The sequence below is a fragment of the Podarcis raffonei genome, chromosome 3 (assembly GCF_027172205.1).
Source record: "Podarcis raffonei isolate rPodRaf1 chromosome 3, rPodRaf1.pri, whole genome shotgun sequence".
Taxonomy (NCBI): domain Eukaryota; kingdom Metazoa; phylum Chordata; class Lepidosauria; order Squamata; family Lacertidae; genus Podarcis; species Podarcis raffonei.
In genome coordinates this window covers 22,983,818-22,998,204 of record NC_070604.1, presented here as the reverse complement: position 1 = coordinate 22,998,204, position 14,387 = coordinate 22,983,818, and positions in this window count along the sequence as shown.

The window sequence follows — 14,387 nt, the reverse complement described above, 5'->3', positions numbered from 1 at the left end:
AAACAAGGTAGATGAAATAGAATCAAACTAGAATAGAACTTCAACTTGACCAGAGGTATTATTTACCAATTCAGAACATTCAGCACTCTCTCTTACAGAATTTGTTTTTATTGTAAGCCATATTTCTTCTTATAGGAGGTGGGGGTTTTATTTCTCTTTTATTACTTCAACAACGTTCACATTAACAGTGGCAAAGACTACCAGGTAATTTTTATTGGGGTTATTCAGGAGTGTGTGATTTGCTTCTGCACTATTCACTCACTTAAATTGGGTTATATTCTTAACGGAGAAGACTCACCGGAGTCCTGTGCTCAGTCACAACTGGAGTATTGTAGGCAGGGGCAGATGGTGCCCTGCAAAGAACATAGCTTTTGGAGGAAAATGCACTGCATCAGAATGGAAACAGTGCTGTGTGTGACGAACACTGACCAGAATGGGAAACAATGTATTGTTCCATCAGTATCTGCAATCCCAAAAGTTCTACTGCTTTGACACAATTTCCCACTACCTTGCTTCAGCCTTGAAGCTCAATGGATAATACTAACAACTCTTTTATTATTATTATTATTATTGACTTAAGAAAATTATACAGACCTCAAAATGAAGAAGCCTAAATTAACATTGCCTTCTACCGATAAGAAATAATAATAACTATTAAAATAACGAAAATACTAAAAATACATTTACTTCTCCTTTTGAACTTCTATTCTGGTTACAATATATTACTATTCTATAAGAATCTATTATATCCTTTGCTGTTCCATATATTATTTTATTTTCCAAATTCAACCTAACCCTCCCCTCCTCCCCACTGCTTCCCTTCGCCTGTGTGAGATCTTCCCATCATAATATTTTTTTCTAGTTGCTTTAATAAAATAGAATAACATAAAAAGTGTTAAATTATAATTACTTTTTTTGTCCTTGCATGCGTAACAATTGCCTATTAAGAGTTCTGCTTTAACACCATATTTCTTCATGTATTCCCCTATGCATTCCCATTCTGTATAGAATTTTTGATTGGAGCAGCCCCTGATTGATGCAGTCATTTTTGCCATCTCAGCAATCTCATAAATCTTAACTTGCCATTCTGTCATTTGTGGTACTTTTTCTGTTTTCCAATATTTTGCCATAAGGTTTTCCTAGTAGTGATGTATGGAAGTGAGAGCTGGACCATAAAGAAGGCTGATCGCCGAAGAATTGATGCTTTTGAATTATGGTGCTGGAGGAGACTCTTGAGAGTCCCATGGACTGCAAGAAGATCAAACTGATCCATTCTTAAGGAAATCAGCCCTGGGTGCTCTCTGGAAGGACAGATCCTGAAGCTGAGGCTCCAATACTTTGGCCACCTCATGAGAAGAGAAGACTCCCTGGAAAAGACCCTGTTGTTGGGAAAGATGGAGGGCACAAGGAGAAGGGGACGACAGAGGATGAGATGGTTGGACAGTGTTCTTGAAGCTACTAACATGAGTTTGACCAAACTGCAGGAGGCAGTGGAAGATAGGAGTGCCTGGCGTGCTCTGGTCCATGGGGTCACTAAGAGTCGGACATGACTAAGTGACTAAACAACAACAACAACATAGCTGTGGGTGCTTCAAATATAGGTTCTTTAAACCTATGCAGCTGTTACAGTAATTAATATGCCATGTTAGCCATTTTGCATTAGTCTTTACAATGCTTTTTTTTCTTTAAAAAATGTTTACGGATACTCTCATTTTGACTCAAGAAAATCAGCATTTTATTGTTCAAATCAGGGAAAATAAATACAGTAAATGGACAAAAGTAGAAAGATCCACAAAATGTTTAGGGGTATGTGTACCCCTGCGGCCCCCCTCCCCGAAAAAAAGCACTGAGTCTTTATCATCTCACTAGCTTTTTTATTATTAGCAATTCTGTTTACTCGGGTTCTGGTCCCTTGTGAGATTTTCCTGATGTCTTTTTGATATATATTTGGTTAGATTTGAAGGATTTCATTATTTGCCACAGAAATGATTGTGTTAGCTAGCAAAGGAGGCATATAAGATTTGAAGGTCTTATTCAAAGCATACTTCCTTATAGTACTTTTAAATTTCCCCCCTTAGTAAAAGTACATAAATCTCTTGAGATGTATTATGAAACAATGCAAAATACAGCAGAAGGTCTATAAGCATTCTATACTGCGATTAGTGAAAGAATTTCCTAATTTCACTTCATCTGGTTCACTAGCTACAGCCATGCAGTCTCCTTCCCTCACTGCTCCATCAACTTTAGTAAATATGTTTAGCCAGTGCATTTCTTCTGGAAAAATAGTTGCCGGTACTCACCATGAAGTTGTTACAGTAAGTGCCACACTTTTTAACAATAACAAAACAGAAGTGCCGGTACTGTGTACCCTTGAAACCCCGCCCCCCCCCAAAAGCACTTTGTTTAGTCTTTGTAGTCTCGTGCAAACAGCACTTCAGATCAGAGTAATCATGTGTGTTCAAGTGTGTTCCTTCTTGCTCAAAAGAAAACAGGGAATGCTTTTAATTACTCCAGCATCTCCTAGGTCTGATGATCTTCTGGTATGTCTGTCACGCTCCCTCTTCCTGACATATTTCTCTGAGATATACAGTTGGCATCTGTTAAGCCTCAACTGTCTATAAAGATTATCTAACTGGAGGAGAGAAATGACATGGTTTGAATGACATACCTGATGCCTAATGAGTAGAAGACTACCACTGGTTATGAATCCTTCTGCCTGCCGTGCAGTTTAAGTACCTGAAATTTTCCATCCATCTGTCCTGACTTGGAAGCCATCTAATCTCTTCCACTTCTTATTTCAACAAATTCCTAAAATGTCCATCATTAGGCTGTGGAGAATGCCCATGGACAGAGAAGCATCTCACACCCAATGGAGTTCCCTGGTAATCCTAGTCTGGGCCACCTAGTGCCAAGTGGAGAAGAAGTTGCCCTCCACCACAGTGGCTTAGTTCTCACTAAAGCAGTCAAACTGAGGAATGTGGACTGTACCATATTGGATAAGAAGGAGGGGGAGTTCAAATGACGGCATGGTCCATGTAGTATAATATCATTTGATGAAGAAAGGCTGTGGCCAAGCCTTCTTCATGATGTTTCTCTACATGCTTTATGGTGGAGCATTCCACCATGCATACCCTCCAACATGTCGCAGCTCAAAACCAGGACACATGTATTCCGGGCCACACTCTCAGCGGAGAACATTCTTTTGAACTACGAATATGTACGAATATGCTACTTTATTTACACATAGGAGTATTAATAAACTGACAACTCATTAAAAAACATCATGGCAGAGCACAATAAAAACATCATAAAATTATAAAATGCAGAAAATATGACCAGCCCTGAAAGAAATTAACTGCCTAGAAATTCTTGGTGAAACAAAACAGTTTTCAGCAGGCGTGAGCTGAAAACCTTCCTCTTTCTCCAGGCCTTGGGAGATGCTGTCACATGGAGTCTACACTGGGGGTGGGGTGGAGAGACATGGAGTGATCTGCATAATGTTTTGCATAATGCTGCTGTTTTTAATTCTCACTGATTTTATGTTATGGTGTGGTTTTTATTGTGGTGGCTCACCCTGGGGTTGTTTGACAACAAAGCACAGAATGTAAAATATGTAAATCAATTAAATACACGCATCACATAGGTTGCCTGTTCCTCGTTAGGATGCTTACCATGTCAGCACCGCTCCTTCACGACCGCTCCTTCCATCAGTATGGATTTCACATTTATTCCTCGTGGAGGTAAGTCCAGAAGGAATTCTCATTGGTATCCACATCAGCAACCAGATGTGAAGGAGCACAAAAGTACTCTCAAATATGGACATGCAAGTACGTCCCTCAGAAACGTCAACTGCCCTCCCTTCACAGAACATGATGGGAAAACACTGCTAAATAATAAAGTAAGGGCTGAAATGGGTGATACAATTACTCAGATTCATCCCTCTTAACTCAGGAACAGCCAATGAAGCTGAATGTTGGAAGATTCAGGCAGACAAAATAAAGTACTTATTCACACAGAACATAGTTAAACTAATTATTATTATTATTATTATTATTATTATTATTATTATTATTATTTCCCCAGCCACTCTGGGCAGCTCCCAACAGAATATTAAAAACACGATAAAACATCAAACATTAAAAACTTCCATAAACAAGGCTGCCTTCAGGTGTCTTCTAAAAGTCAGATAGTTGTTTATTTCCTTGACATCTGATGAGAGGGCGTTCCATAGGGTGGGCGCCACTACCAAGAAGGCCCTCTGCCTGGTTCCCTCTAACCTAATTTCTCACAGTGAGGGAACCATCAGAAGGCCCCTCAGAGCTGGACCTCAGTGTCCGGGCTGAACGATGGGGGTGGAGACGCTCCTTCAGGTATACTGGGTCGAGGCAGTTTATTGCTTTAAAGGTCAGCACCAACATTTTGAATTGTGCTCGGAAACGTACTGGGAGCCAGTGTAGGTCTTTCAGGAATTCCTCCCACAAGAAGTGATGACAGACATCAGCCAGGAGAACTTTGAAAGAGGATTAGACAGATTCATGGACAATTAGGTTCTCCATGGCTATTGGGCCTGGTGGCTGTGTTTGACCTCCACTGCCAGTGACTGGGAATCGCAACTGGAGCAAATGCTGTTTTGCTCAAGCTTTGTTTTCAGGATACAGTGAGACCAGAATATTGGACTAGATGGGCCATTTGTCTGACCTAGCAGGCTCTTTTTATGTTCTTATACATAGCATAGAGAAACACCATGCCTTGTAGACCCGCCTTTGTCATCACACATGCCTATACTTGCCCATGATGTTCTTAAAAGGGTACTATGAAAATAAAACCCAACATTTCTTGGCCAAAATTTTGTGACTGCTTCCCAGATGTAGTCTGGGATATTAGCTAGCTCTGGTTTTCCCAGTAGTGATGTATGGAAGTGAGAGCTGGACCATAAAGAAGGCTGATCGCCGAAGAATTGATGCTTTTGAATTATGGTGCTGGAGGAGACTCTTGAGAATCCCATGGACTGCAAGAAGATCAAACCGATCCATTCTTAAGGAAATCAGCCCTGGGTGCTCTCTGGAAGGACAGATCATGAAGCTGAGGCTCCAATACTTCGGCCACCTCATGAAGAAGACTCCCTGGAAAAGACCCTGATGTTGGGAAAGATGGAGGGCACAATGAGAAGGGGACGACAGAGGACGAGATGGTTGGACAGTGTTCTTGAAGCTACAAACATGAGTCTGACCAAACTGCGGGAGGCAGTGGAAGACAGGAGTGCCTGGCGTGCTCTGGTCCATGGGGTCACGAAGAGTCGGACATGACAACTAAACAACAACAACAACAACAACAACAACACACATTTGTGCTTGAGTCTTATCTAAATGTTATGCCCATGTACAGACATTCTGTGAAGTCAGAGGTGAAACAGTAAGGTGCACTCTCATTCCCCACCATGCATTCAAGAGATGTAAAGGCATCACCCGATCCAGTCTGGAGAGTTGGAGGACCAAAAAAGGCTTCCTTCCAGTTTAATAAATGTCTTGAAGCCTTGATCACAGAGAATGTAAAGCCCTGAACGCTTGGGGCAGCTGTTACCCCACCCTATGCTGACTAGCCGATCTGGTTACATTCGATGGCAGTTTTCCACAAGTGCCACACATACTAGAGCAGCATTGCTGAGCCCAGTGAGAGATCTTCAGAAATCTGCAGCTACTGCAAAGAAAACAGAACAAAATCCTCAGCATCCTATAGCATCCCCCTTGCAACCAGAACATTGAGGACCACTTGTCTTGTGTCATCATGCTATGATGCTGAATTTACGAGCCCTCTCCCCTCAGTCAATGTGGTGAAATGAAACAAGGTGATATTTTGGATTCCTTTTTAAGATTTGTATCCCGCTTATCAATCAAAAGATGCCCATTTAGGTAAGTGAACCTAAGCATTATTGGGGAGATCTGGAGAAGACTGAGATGCCATTTTCAGGAATGTGGATTTCTGAGCTTAGTGGAACTTGCAGAACAATCCTTGCTTCCCTTTGGGATGGGAGATCTGTTAACAGAACCATCTCCAGATCCATTGCCCTGCAGAGACATGGGCTATAGGTGGGAGAGAGGGTTTCTTCTCCTTTTCTTCTCTCCCACTGGCTACAATGTCAATTCAGTGGGCATGTCAAGAAAACATAGGGGCTGTGGACATGGCATGTTCACACACACCCTGTATTCACCTCACTGTGCTGGTGGACCGTCTTTGCTGGTAGAAGTTTCTGCTGGCTTGTCTTCCCGAAGACATATCTGTCTCTGCCAGTAGAACAGCACTCATGCCACTTCCAAGACCATTCTTTTGCCCCCCAGCCCATGAAGGATGAGCTAGCTTTCTTACTGCCAAGTAAGTATGTACAGTGGTACCTCGGGTTACAGACGCTTCAGGTGACAGACTCTGCTAACCCAGAAATAGTACCTCGGGTTAAGAACTTTGCTTCAGGATGAGAACAGAAATCACATGGCGGAGGCGCAGCAGGCCCCTTTAGCTAAAGCGGTACCTCAGGTTAAGAACAGTTTCAGGTTCAGAACGGACTTCCAGAATGAATTAAGTTCTTAACCCAAGGTACCACTGTATATCAGAAATTGTATCCAGGAGGACATAGCCCAACCCACTGTAGAAGAATGGCTGGTAAAACTGTTGGATTTGGCTGAGACGGCAATGTTAACAGGTTGCATTAGAGAAAAATCATTACCGACATCTGTTAAGGATTGGGAATTTCTTGTGGACTTTTTGCGTGAAAGAGAAAATGAACTTGTAATAGATGGTTTTGAAGATTGAAAAATACTTGTTTATAAAGGATGGAATGGTTGAATCTTAAGGAATGTATATCATATGTAGCTGCAGGACAGAGAGCCGGAAGTCCTTTTCTTTTCTTTTTTTCTTCTTCTTTAGTTTTTGTCTTTCTCTCCCTTTTCTCTTGCTTTCTCTTCCTTTAGGTTTCTCCTTTGCTTGTTTTTTCTTCCTTCTGACATTGTTCTCTTTTAAACTAAGTAGCTGTTTTATCTTAGTATGTTATAAATATATACTTTGTAATGGGCATGTATTTTTGTATATCTTTGAGTAAGTATCAATAAATGATTTGTTAACAAAAAGAATAAATTGTATCCAGAGACTGGGTGTAGCCTCCCAACCAACACAAATGCAAAGACAGCCCTCTCCACTCATCAAATCTTTGATCTGGTGATTGAGGATGGAGCAGGGGCAATCATATTCCCATCAGGGTCCCAAGGTCCACTCAACCGAGGGCTATGTCTACTTTCTCCTTTTCCACCACTACCACCAAAATCAGTTGGGTCTCTGAAGAACTGAAAAACTAAAGGTTAGCCACCCCTTCTCTAGCCCAGTCCAAAAACTGAGGGTGTGCCACCCATTAAGGAAGTCAGAAGGCATCGATTTCCGTTCTGACTCATGTTTGTCACATGCAGAATTGTTTCTATTCTGCTGCAGTTCGGCTTCCGACAAAAACTGTATTAGTCCTCTTGTTGTCCATTGTGATGGAGTTTTACATAAATAATTACATAATTTAGTACATTATTAGTATGCTATTTAGTAGTATGTTATTAGTGCTTATTTATTGCAAAGGCCAATCATATCAATGTAAAGGAGACACAAATTGCAAATTTCCCCAATTTGCAATTTCCCCAGTGGGGAATCCTCCATTACATATTGTTTGCAGAATGAAAACAACAGCCGCAAATAGTGACTGCATTCCAGACACGGAATGAATAAATGGACATTGGTGATTTCTGCTCCCATTTCCATCAGAATTCCATGACATCCCTACCACCCACAGCCAGCCCTTTAAACAAATAATTAATTAATTACTTAATTAAGCTGGAGCCCCATCCATCTAACTTTCAACACAAATGTCACAGACTCCCAGAGTAACTATAAACATACAGCTGCGCTAGAAGAATGTGAAATGGGCAGCATTCTAAGAATGTAATTGAAATTTCAGGTTCATTTAGGTTGTGTCTGATTGGAAGCACTTCTTATCAGGCAAACGTTCAATTATGTCATCAAAGATATTCATTATAAAGCTTTTAAAGACCTCATTGGCATTGCCAATCTGCCCCTGTACTTCAGTGAAATCAATATTAAATTGCATGGAGGAGACGCCAGGAAAATATCTGTCTCTTGTACTCAGTCAGTCCACTTGGCCATTGTTATGAATCTCTGAATCAATTAATAAATTTGATATAAGTGTTTAAAAGTATAATGCACATCAATCTAGGGTTTTTTTTGTTTTTCTTATTTTTAAACCAAGGATTCTTCAGCAATGAATATATTCCACGAAAGGAGAGTGATTATTGTTGGGAGACAGTAAGAAGAAGGAAAGCTTGTCCCGCAATCACTTAAAATATCATTTCCCCAAATGACCTAATTATTATGGTCCCAGTGAAGTGTCAGTAGCAGAAAAAGTTATTTAAAATTATTTCAGCTCTTGGCTCCTCCTGATGACCTGTTTATTTATCCCAATTTGATTGCACAAAACTTATGCAAAGGTGAGACTGTGCCTGGTCTTTACTGAGGGTTTGTTCAGATTTGTTTGTGGGGCAGTTACATGACAATGGGCATTTATCCAGATTTGCTTGAGGCATGTTTTTGCATCATCCCATTAATCATTTGTTCATCCTGCACTTTTCAGTGCATTTCCCATCACTTTCCTAACCACGAAATGTTTGTGGGATGGGGTGGGGAGCAGAGTGCTTTAATCCACTTTAATTGCAAACCTAAACTTCCACTTTGTGCTTGAAGCCTGCCAATAAAATAGTGACAGTCTGAAGCTGCCCTTATCAATTACCTGTCAAGCAAACAAGAAATGAAAAATATATTTTTTTAAAAAAAATCAAGACTTTATTATGAAGTTAAAATGACAATCCATTAAGAAATATGAAATAAAATAAATCAATGAGATTTTGTTTACTTTGTTTCATATTTCTCATTTTAACTTCATAAGAAAAAAAATATATTTGACATTTTTTATTTGCCATTTTATTTATTTTCCTGCTTGGCAGGGGGTTGGACTCGATGGCCCTTGTGGTCTCTTCCAACTCTATGATTCTATGATCATGTCTATTTTCATTTCATTTTTTTGTCCACTAGATGGTGCCATAAAACGCCAAAGATTCAAACTGCTCTTGAATCTGTAAGGGGAGGGTGGGCAGATAGGAGGAGCTGGTTGCAGAGAAACACGCTGCTCCATTATCAAGAAGACTGACAGCTAGTGCAAGGACAAAACCACGTAAGAAGAATCAATGTTCTAAATAGAGCTTTCAGTAATTGAAGCGCAGCTGTATGAGAATGATGTATTTTATGCAGAAGCAGATGCAGAGCCAGAATGAGGGCAGGGGGGTGCAAAAGAGGACATGTGCCTTGGATTGGCAGGATAGGGGGCAGCAAAATTACCTGCCAGCTGGGAAGTGGGAAAAGGTTCTTCCCAAGGGAATGCCTGGCTCTGGGGTAGCAAGGCTGCTTTTCCATCTCTTCCAAACCGGGAAGCAGAAGGAGGGCGATTATTGCTGCTGCTCAGACACAGTGAGGCTGGAGTGGTGGGGCTGAGCCTGTGTGCCAGAGCCCACCCCTACCCGCCAGCCCAGCCTCTGTGCCTGCCCTATGCCAACACCCCCACAGCAGGAGCAAAAAGAGCCCAGAGAGTATGAGTGGCATGGGGGCCCAGCCACAGCCGCCCCCTAGACCAGTACGCCCCTCTTGCAGGAGGGCTGGCAGGGGTGTGCCGCAACACAGACAATAGGCAGGTGTGGAGTGCGGCCTACAGCAAAGCCGGCCTTGGCAGCACTGGTTGGGGGTGCAAACAGCACTGGAGGTGGGATCAAGGTCACCATTGCAGAGCTTTGGGAGGCCAGCTATGATGGGAGCAGCTGCTGCTGAGCTGAAGCCGGCAGAGGAGCAGAAGGTGGTGTCAAGGGTGCTTAAATTTGTGTAGGCGTTTGGAGCAGCTTTGGTTACTACTAGAGTGTTAGGCTGTGCTCAGGAGAGCAGAATCCAAAAGCAAGATGCAGAAGACAGCTGCTAACTGGAGTTGAAGACTATGGGGAGGCAAGGGGGCTTCTCCCTCCCCATGGCTCAAGCACAGTCAAGATCCTGGAGTTTGTAAGAGCTCCCGGGAGGGAGGGAGGGAGGGAGGAAGGAAGGAAGGAAGGAAGGAAGGAATGCTTTGTCAGCTCAGCCACTCATTCCCATTTCCTGCACCCATGGGCAAATGTGGAATTGAGGTCAGCACTAAAACAGAACAGCACGCCTCATTTTCCTGAGTGATGCCTCTATGGCCCAGAGCATCCCTTTCCTACTGTAGTGCAATGGCAAAGAGCCCCAGGACCCCAGAATCAAATTGTATTACAAAGAAGGCCTCCATAGAGTGAACTATCATCACCACAAATGGTCATTACATTGGAACATAGCAAGCTGTCTGACCTGTGTTATCTACACCAATTGGCAGCAGCCCTCCAGGATTTTGGGCACGGGACTAAACCTGAGACCATCTGTATGCTTGGCCGCTGAGCTGTGGCCCTTTCCCCAGTTCGCACTGTGCATGGGAACAAGTCTTGGCTTGTGCATGGCCTCCAACAAGCCTTTCAGCATGCTTAGAAGTGGATTTCCCAAGCCTTTCTCACTAATCTTTCCAGAGTAAAGCAGCATCCTCTTCTGGGACACTTCCATAGACACTAGGCCTCCTCCCAGAAGACCCTTCTTCTATTTAATGAAGGAAGCTCTGTTCTCACTATCTCTTGTTCAAAACAGAAGCAGCAGCATCTATTTAGGTCAGCCCACATTTTGAGAGGCCAGAGGCAAGCAAGAGAGCAAAGTGTGCCGAAGGTACAAAACTCAATTTCACAAGCAATCGGACTCTCTCTCTCTTCCCTGGCATTCCCTTCCCAGCAGACTCAGAGAAGAACCTCACAAAATACAAGAAGATAACATTAATTTGGTACTTCAAGAGGAAGCTGTCCGATTTCCTGTGGAACCTGACAGAGCAGGAACTCTGATCCATTCACTCTTTGCCCCCCAATCCAAAATACAGGCACGGCCTTTATTGGGTTGGGACAGCAACTTAGTTGGATGGTTTATGGCATGAGTGGAGAAATTTTCTCAGCTGAAGGGTGACTGTCCTTTCTATGCATTCTTCTGGAGGCCACATTCTAGAGGCAAACACTTGTGGAGGAACTTGCATAAATTTTACATTTGTATAGTAGGCTGGTTTCTACAAACATTCTGACAGCCCTAACTATCCTTCCAGGCAAGGAAGAAACTGTTACGAAAAAGGAGCAATGCAGAAGCGAGCTCCAGGTGCCTGGAAAGCCAAACAGGAAGTTGATGTTTTGGGACTGTACCGTGGGAACAAGGGACAGTCTATTCTGTGCACTGAGCACCGGATGTTAGCTCAGAGTGTCACATGACCCTGTACTGGAAGTACATGGGTGGAGTTATTCTCTCTCTGCTGTTGGTGATGAGAGAGTACAGACACGATTTCTCTGTACTGCTGGAAAGACAGGAATAAAGGCATGTAGATACATTGCTGTCTGTCTCTTTTGCCTCCCTGGGAATGGGAGGGGTGAAGTGGTGTGTTCTTCTTCACGTTGAGAAGGATCGCCGATAAAGACCTCGCCTTGATCTTGCCGGGAGTCGCAGACAGGGAGGTCAACAAGGATTCAAGCCGGGCACCTGGAGGGTGGCCAATTCCTCTGGCTTTTGGCTTGAATTCAACATCTGGTAGCAATGCGAATGGTTATCTGATCCATGGGAATCAGCATGAGAGGTGAGAGGTCGATGAATCGTTGCCATCCTCTGCACCAAAGGAAAGATAAGGAAACGTCTGCCTACAGCCAGAAGCTGAACAGACAGCTGGACACCGAGAGGGGTGTTTTCCAGGCAACGGAGCCCCAATGGTACGCTGAATTTCGGGCTAAAGAGTGTGAACGCAGATTGATTTAATTCTCTGGTTCACGAAAGAGCTGCGTTTGGAAAAACAGCTCTGAGAGCAAGGCTGCATACCAGGAATTCTTGTGGTTGATAAGATTTCCTGTCCCAAGAAAGGTTGCTAGGCAACGACCGTCAGTAAATGGAAAGTTACTGAGTGGCTCAGAGAAAGAGTCAAAGTTTGTTTTGACTACCTACGCAGCTGTGAAACAGCCCAAAAGTTTGCCTGCCAGAGTAGGCAGTAAACAAGAAAGACTTTTGGATTTTTACTGGCTTGAGAGAGACTTGGATTCACAATGGATGCCAAGAAGGGGGGAGGGTTACCCTATCCACCTCCCCTGACTAATGACAATTATTCATCTTGGTCTATAAAGATGAAGGCCCTGCTGCAGAATCAGAGGATCTTTGAGGTGATTGAGAACCCCATCCCTGCAGCACCAACGCGAGGTTGGGAGTCACAGAATCTGAAAGCCAAGACGGCTATAATTCTGTGTGTGTCAGATGACCAATTGGTGCATATTCAGGATTTACAGTATGCACGAGAGATTTGGGAGACGCTGCGTAGAACACATCAGAGGGATGCTGGTTCTTCAGCGTTGCTGTATTTTGAGAAGCTGACCAATCTGAGGCTTGCGCCTGATGGAGATGTTCAAGTGCACCTGACGGAAATGAAATATCTGCGCCAACAGATGGTGGAACGCAATTTCCGTCTGCAGGAGGAAGTGTTTTGCTTCATGATGATAAACAGCCTAAATCGGACTTACAAAACCGTTGCCAGTCAGCTTGGTTCCCTTCCGGCTCAAGATTTGACCGCGGAGAGGGTGTCTGCCGTGGTTCTGAATGAACAGGACAGACTTGCTGCACTGGAAGTAAAGGACAGGGGGAGGGAGGAACGGAGTTCTAATTCCCCCGCTTATGTGGCTACTGGAGAGGATGCTGTAGCTTTGAACATTGTCCGATATTACAATTGTGGACAGGCTGGGCATCTTCAGCGGAACTGTAAGAAGCCACGCCAGCCAAAAGGAGCTAAGGGCCGCTCAGCAAAGCCTGAGGCATCAGGCAAAGGTCATACCAAGCCTTCGGTGAAACCTGCAAAGGCTTTGATGGCGAAAGGAACCACGCCAGATGTTGGGAACGCGTTTATAATTGACACTGGATGTACTTTTCATATGTCCCCACACAGAGATCTCTTTTCAACGTTTCAGAAGCAAAGCTTCGCTGTGAAACAGGCCAACGGTCAGGAGCTGGAAGCGACCGGGATAGGGACTGTGTATCTTAAGAGTCTGAACTTGACTATAAACAATGTTTACTTGGTTCCTGAATTGAAGTTCAATCTGCTGAGTGTTTCGCAGATTGCAAAGAAAGGACTGCAACTGTCCTATGATGCTGAGAGCTGCAAGATCTTCAAAGATGGAGAGTTGTATCTTTCTGCCAGAGAGAAAGATGGACTGTATTTGTTGACTTATGAACAAAGTGATTACATGGAATGTAATTCATCTGAGTCTAACCTAGTTTCTCTTGCAGGTGTGACCAAGAAGATGACTGGGGTCAACAGAGCATTTCAGCGGGTGTATGCTGATGTGATTGGTCCTCTAGAACCATCTAGAGGCAATGCAAGATTTTATCTTGTGTGTGTGGATCATTTCTCTAACTTTGTCTGGATTTATGTGTTGAGAAAGCCACAGGAAGCCTTGGATAGATTTCAGGAGTTTTGTGACAAGGTTAAAAATATGCATGATGCTAACATTGATTTTCTTTTCACAGATGAAAAGCAGATTTTTCTTTTACAGGATTTCCAGAGGTTCCTGCAGAAGAAAGGGATAAGACACAAGGTTGCTGTTTCAGAAGAAGCGTGGAACAGGGGTGTCTGTGTACGGGTGAACAAAGAATTGCAAAAGGGGATGAATGCGCAATTGCTTAGTTCACATCTGCCACATGAGTACTGGGCCGAGTCGCTAATGTCGTATTGTCATACGAAGATGAGAAAGGTTTCAAAAGAGTTGGGAAGTTCTCCTTTTGAGAAACTGTTCCATAGAAAACCTTCTGTTGCCCATTTCAAGGTTTTTGGGTCTCATGTGAGAACAGAAGCTCCAGGTGGAGTAAAGAATGCCAGAGGCATTTTTGTGGGATATGAAAAGGGTCTCTACAGAGTAATTTTGTCTGAATCTGGTCAGGTGATTCTCACAAAATTTCTAGAGAGTGCTCCTGAACAGGAGAGAGTGATAGTACACACATTTCCCACTGAGGACGATTCAGATGATGATGTTGATTTTACAGATTACAGTGGTACTGAGAGTGACAGTGATAGCTCGGAGAGCTCAGTTGTCACAGTCATTGAGAGGAAATCTCACACAATAGATAGACCTTCACAGGTGAAGGATGAACCACTGTTTACTATTGGAACTGGTTCTCCAAAGAGTCCT